Below are 7278 nucleotides of genomic sequence, written 5' to 3' on the forward strand. Positions count from 1 at the left end.
GCTGGAGGCTGGAGGCTGGAGGCTGGAGGCTGGAGGCTGGAGGCTGGAGCTGGAGGAACTGATGCAGAGGCCATGGAGGGGTGCTGCTTACTGGCTTGCTTCTCATGTCTTGTTCAGCCTGCTTTCCTAAAGAACCCAAGACTGGACTTTCCCTATTGAGAGGCTTACCTATAGGCTTGCTTATAGCCAGGCCTTATGGAGTCATTTTCTCAACTGAGGCTCCTTCCTCTGATGACTCTAGCTGGCATCAAGCTGATATAAAACTAGCCAGCACAGGAGGATAGACTTATTCTGGATCATAGTTTGAGAGGTTTCAGTGCATGGTTACTTGGCCCAATTATTGTGACCCTGAGATAAAGCAGAGCATCATAATAAAGAAGGAGGCAGAGAGGGAAGAAGGGGTGCAGAAGAACATGCATTCCTCTTCCCTTGGATTGCTTTTTCCAGACATTGTATTAGCAACGAAAAGTTTGTATAATGTGAGAATTGGTACCAGAGACATAAAATAGTTGCTTTGAAGTCCTGAAAATGTGGTCCAGAGACCTTTGGAACTGGTTTGGAGAAGTTTGGAGGTACGAGAGAGAAGCTTTAACATGGTGTTTGTTGAGTTTCGTGGGCAGTTCTGTTGGGGATGCAGATAGGACTTTGACTAGAAATATTCTTGTTACATTTTTGCAAAGAGCTCCTCAATGCTTTGTCCACGCCCTAAGACTTTCCGGCAGGTTGAGTTTGCACGATGTGAAATAGATCACAGTAAGCGATTAGAAGGCTGTTCAGCATTTAGGCAGTGTGTGTTGAAGTTGTAAACAGGGATTCTGTGGTTGTTAAAGAGATTAGCACCATTACCTGTTTTGCATCAGCACAATTGAAAGATAGTTGAGGTCAACCCAGGAATCAGCCAGACCCTGCCCTTCACAGTATCAAGAGCTAAGTCCTTTCAAAGCGCACCCCACTCCCTCCGTCCCCCAACTCCAAGAAAAATGTGCCTCTGGGACAAACTGTTCATTCTGGGAAGTCTCTCCAATTCCAGTCCAGGTACTCAGAGGCTCCAAAGGAACCTTGGTACTGCTCAGGCTGGAGACAGGCTTTGGGGTTGTCCACGTGACGCTGGTTTTGCAGGCACACAGAACGCAAGAGACTTCTACATAATTTGAAGGCAAACCTTCTAAGCCAACCATGACCTTCCTGGCTCCAGGGATGGGATGCTACAGTTTGATTCTGAAACATGTTCCCTAAATACGTGTTAAAGGCTTTGTTGCCATCTGATGGGCCTTTGGGAAGTGAATGGATCTTAAAGGCCTAATCAATGGATTTTTAACCCCTTGATAGATTCATCGTATGATGGCGTTATTGGAAGGTGGGACCTAGTTGGAGGGAGTGGTTCACTAGGGTGTGGGTCGTGAGTCTGACTTGGAAGACACACCTTGTCTTTTGGCCCTTTGTGTAGCTCTTTTTGACTTCCTGTCTGCTGGGTGGAGAGCAACTCTGCTGTACCATACTCGTCTCTCTGCGTGCTCTTCCTTACCACAAGCCCACAAACAACACTGACAAACAACCATGTACTAAAAGACACAAACCAGCATAAATCTTTCCTCTTTTAAATTACTTCTCTTCGGGTGCTGTCTGACATCTCCTGTACACCCTCCTCCAATTCCTTCCTTTAGAGGCACTCTCTGATTTTGGCCACCACAGGATAAATCATCTAGAAAGCCACAGAAATGGAATTGTACAATATGTAGTTTCAGTCTCCCTTTTGGTTGCAATTAGCATAGAGATTCATGGCACTGCACTATCTAATTAATTAATTACATTTTTTACAGTGCACTATTTCTTTGTATAAATATATCACAGTTACTTTTAATGCATAATCGCATTGATGAATATTTGAATTTGTCTCTAGTTGTTAATATTTATTTATTTAGCCGGGTGGTGGTGGCGCACGCCTTTAATCCCAGCACTTGGGAGGCAGAGGCAGGCGGATTTCTGAGTTCAAGGCCAGCCTGGTCTACAGAGTGAGTTCCAGGACAGCCAGGGCTACACAGAGAAACCCTGTCTCGAAAAACAAAAAAAAAATTATTTATTTAGGAAGTATAGCTTTGTCTCATACACTACAATAGGGCAACGGACTGGCTAGCGACTAGGGTTCCATTTGCTGTTTCTAGTTTTTGATGATCAGAAATAAAGTTGTCACTGACATTTCTTCTCAAGTCTTTTTGTGGATATGTATCTTCATTTCTTTGGGTAAATACTTTAGTTAACTTTTTTTTTTAAAGCATTGCTTGCTATTGTTGTGTGTATATAACGTGCTTTGTGGGAGTGCAGTCACAGTGTGCCATGGCTCAGCAGACTTGGGTCCTAAGGCTTGGTGACAAGTGCTTTTACCCACTGAGCCATCTTGCTAGCCTGGGGAAATGGTTAGGAAGAAAACTGCTGGCCGTGGGGTGGATTTATAAAGTGGTTTCATCATTTTTGACTATAACAATAGCTGGTAAGGATTCCACTTGCGCCACACCCTTGCTAACATTTGTTGTTATTATTTTCAGTTTTAACCATTTTAGTGGGCATGAAGTGGAATTCTACTATGGCTTTTTTTTTTTTAAAGAAGATTTATTTATTTTTATTTATATGAGTACACTGCAGCTGCTTTCAGACACACCAGCAGAGTGCATCGGATTCTGTTCCAGATGGTTGTGAGCTACCATGTGGTTGCTGGGAATTGAACTCAGGACCTCTGGAAGAGAAGTCAGTGCTCTTAACCGCTGAGCCATTTCTCCAGCCCCCTACTATGGTTTTAATTAAAGTTTCCCTGATGACTCAAAAAGTCACACAACTTTACACATACTTATTGGACATGTCTATCTTCTTTTCCAAAGTGTCTGTTTAAAATGTGCAGACAGTGAGAGACCTTGAAGCACTCAGCCCAGAATGGAAAGACTATAACAAGCCCCTCCCCTCATGGCTCAGGGTTCTCAGTGAAAGAGGAGGAGGAAGGAGATTGAACTGATACCTGCTGGGAAAGGGAAAAATCAGTTTTCAGTGGCGTTGAGCATATCAACTATACTCCAGGGCAAGCCAGGCCCAGTAGAAGGTGACCAACACAAAACAGATTCCATGGGGTGTGTGAGAGAAAGTGTGTGTGTGTGTGTGTGTGTTATGATTTGGTGTTTATTTTTTTTATTTTTTACTTTTTGTCTATTTTATTTTGAGAAAGAACATGAACATGGGTGAGGAGGAAGTTGAGAAGAATGTGGAAGGAGATTGGAGAGAGGAAAGAGGGTAATTAAAACTTATTGTATGAAAAATTAAGAATACTAAATTTAAATGAAGCCTTTAAAATATCTGTTGGAAGTTTTTTTCCTGCATTTTTTAAATTTGAGTTGTCTTTATATTTCTTCTTTTTTTCTTTCCTTTTTTTGTTTGTTTTGTTTTATGATAGTGTTTCTCTGTGTAGCCCTGGCTGTCCTGGAACTTGCTCTGTAGACCAGAATGGCCTCAAACTCAGTAGAAATCCATCTGCCTCTGCCTCCAGAGAGCTGGAATTAAAGATACCACTGCTACCTCATGTCTTTATATTTCTTTTTCTTTTTCTTTCCTTTTTTTTTTTGGTTTTTCAAGACAGGGTTTCTCTGTGTAGTCCTGGCTGCCCTGGAACTCACTCTGTAGACCAGGCTGGCCTCGAACTCAGAAATCCACCTGTCTCTGCCTCCCAAGTGCTGGGATTAAAGGCATGCGCCACCACCACCCGGCTGTGTCTTTATATTTCTTTTAGATTTGTTTTATTATTTTTAATTACATGTATGTGTCTCTGTGTTGTTTTGTGCACCTGAGTGCTGATGATTTTTTAGAGGCCAGAGGCATCATAGTTCCCTGGGGCTGAAGTTACAGGTAGAGTGAGCCATCCAATGTAGGTTCCAGGAATTGAATTTGGGTTCTCTACAAGGGTAGTATGTACTCGTAATTGTTGAGCCATCTCTCCAGTCTGTCTCTATATTTTTAATTTATAAGAGGCATGTATATAAACTCTTTGAGCTTTTTTCTTTTTTCTTTTTCTTTTCCTTTCTTTCTCTTTCTTTCTTTCTTTCTTTCTTTCTTTCTTTCTTTCTTTCTTCCTTCCTTCCTTCCTTCCTTCCTTCCTCCCCCCCCTTTTTTTTTTTGAGTCAGAATAGCCCTGGCTGTCCTGGAACTTCCTATGTAGACCAAGCTAAGTTTGTACTCACAAAAAGTCCACCTGCCTCTGCCTACTGAGATGCTGGGATTAAAGGTATGTACCACCATGCCTGTCTATACCTTGATTTTTATGCAGTCTTTATTTAATTTTTGAGAACAGTTTTAGGTTCACAGCTAAATCAAGCTGAGGATGCTGGTTACCGGTGTGGGCTCCACCTCATAAGAGCTAAGACCTCATCACTTTCAACATCAGTCACCAGGAGACAGACTCAGTGAATCTATGCCGCCATCAACAGAGAAGCCAGAGCTTACTGGGCTTCAGTCTTCCTGTCATTGGCTATCTGGGCTTAGAGAGAAGTGCAATGACAGTTATATACCTTTCTTGGGCAGGGTTCCCTAGAGGAATAGAACTGACAGATATGGATGTATAGGTATTATGGACGTATAAGAGAATGGTAGATGTACAGGGGATTTACTAGAGTAGCTCACAGAATAGACACTCGGTATAACAATGGCTCTCTGTGCATTGGAGAAGCTGAGAACCCACTGACCACACAGTTCAGGGAGCCAGATGCCTCAGAAGCCCCAATCTGACACTGAGGGCCTGGAAGATGCTGGAAGAGCTCTTAGTCTTCCTTTCATCTCCGAAGGTGAGAGACCAGATCAACTCCATCTTTGGCTCTGGCCCCATCTTAGAGAACCTGACTCGAGTTAATCACCAGAACTACACCTAACACTGGTCTCCAGGTCACTCTCTAACAACTACCAATCAGAAGGAAAGCAGAAGTTATAGTTGTACCTAAAGATATTTGCTTACCATAGTTAATATTTTGGTTTCACCAAATTCCATAATAGACAGGTCCCAATCAAATGTGTGTGAAGCTGGATACCCCCTTGCTTGTTTGCTTGCCTTTATAAATGCTTACATGAAACTAGGCTCGGGCTTCACCCCCTATCCTGATGCATCAGTGATGATTTGGCCTGAACTCATGCTTGAGTAAAGACCCTCGTGTGATTGCATTGGAATTGGCTCCGTGGTGGTCATTGGGGCCTCTTGAAAGGGGCGCAACAAAGGCAGATGTTGGAGTATGGTGTTGGCAGAGCACGGCGGCAGAGCCACAGGAAGAACGGATGGACTCACCAGCAAGAGGCAGAGCTAGGTGATCAGGCAACCATGCCACACTTTTCTGGGACTTCTTCATATGTGTGCCACTTGATACCCTCCGAAAGTGCCACACATTCTATGGGAGTGTCTCCTTCCCTCTGTTGATCCTTCCTGGGAGTGCCTTCACACTCCCACCCCAAAAGCTTGTCTCTTAGTGGTTTTCAGATGCATCAAGTGGACACTCAGGACTAATTCTCATAATTCCTTCATGATATCAAAGAGCTTTCATGTCCTCGGCAGGTGGTGGGCTAGAAGAGGGGTTGAAGTGTTTAAGAACCATCATTAAAAATAGATTCTGAAGAAATTAAAGTTACACGTTTCATTTGTGTAAATATGAACTGTAGCTACAACTTCACTGTTATATGGGGACAGCATTTCCAGTGTTGTAAGATGCTGTCTTCTCTCTCCCACAATGGCTTTGTTATTTTGCCTGAATGAGAATTCCCATTTCTGTGTGTTCAACCAGCGTTTTGCGGTGTTGGCGTTTGGGATTTTGCTCATTCTAAAATAGCATCTCATTTTTTCTTTTAATTTGTTCAGGTGTTCGGTCCACTTTTACTTGGGCTGTTTATTTTCTCATCATTGACCTATTAAAAGTATAAATGTCCTTTATACATTTTAGACAATAGCATTTTAGCAGACACGTAGTTTGCAAATGCCATATTTTTCAGTCTGTAGCTTAGCTTCTCATCCTCTTGACACTATCTTTTAATAATTATTTCAATTCTTTTAATAACAGAATGGATGTGTGTGTGTGTGTGTGCACCTGTGAGCACACGTGTGTGCACACGCAGGAGTATACAGCTTTACAGAATTAAGTCTTGCCTTCCATCATGCAGGTCTTGGGGAGTCAACCTCATGTTGTTATGCTTGGTAGCAAGCATGTTTATCACTGAACATTCTCAGTGGCCCCATAGATGTATTTTTATTGATGTAGTTTAATAGTAATCTTGAAGTTGGGTATTGTCAGTCCACAGACATACTCTCGATCAATACTCTGTTGGCTACTTTGTGTTTTGTATCTTTGCGTGCATCAGCTTTAGGTTTTGTTTTTTATTATCCACAAAGTTAACTATTGGAATTGCATTAAATCTTTAGACCAAGTTGGCTGGTTACCAGCAAAGTGTTTTCCGTTTGCCATTTTATCGTTGAGCCTTCAGTGCAGTCTTGTTGACTACTGTCAGGACTGTGACTGCGTCTTTCATCATCCACGTGCTGTTCTCCCAGCCCCAGAGGACATTAAGCCATGGTGCCTTCGCTAGGCAACTAGATTGTGAGAACTAAAGGCTTATGAACTCTATTAGTGCCCTTAATAAAAGGCACCCCAGAACGCTTCCTTGCCTACTTTTTACCATGTAGTGATACAAGAGGTCAGGTGCCTGAAACCCAGTAGAGTCCTTTCCAAACATGAGAAATAGACATCTGTTCATTATCTATCCAGCGGTTGATATTTAGAAATTTCATTTGTTTATTTGTTCATGTATTATTCTTTTTAAACAGAGTCGCACCATGTGGACTTGGCTGACCTGGTACTCACTATGTAGACCAGAGTGGCATTGAACTTGTGGCAATCCTTCCAGGTCTTCTTCCTCTTTTTTTTTGTTTTGTTTTGTTTTGTTTTTTTGAGACAGGGTTTCTCTGTGTAGCCCTGGCTATCCTGGAACTCATTCTGTAGACCAGGCTGGCCTCGAACTCAGAGATCTGCCTGCCTCTGCCTCCCAAGTGCTGGGATTAAAGGTGTGCGCCACCACTGCTCGGCCCCCCTTTTTTTTTTTAAAGATTTATTTATTTTATGTATATTAATACACTTTAGCTATCTTCAGACACACCAGAAGAGGGCATTACAGATGGTTGTGAGCCACCATGTGGTTGCTGGGAATTGAACTCAGGATCTCTGGAAGAGTAGTCAGTGTTAACCGCTGAGCCATCTCTCCAGCTCCTTCCAT

The sequence above is a fragment of the Grammomys surdaster genome, unplaced genomic scaffold (assembly GCF_004785775.1).
Source record: "Grammomys surdaster isolate TR1022 unplaced genomic scaffold, NIH_TR_1.0 259, whole genome shotgun sequence".
NCBI classification, from domain to species: domain Eukaryota; kingdom Metazoa; phylum Chordata; class Mammalia; order Rodentia; family Muridae; genus Grammomys; species Grammomys surdaster.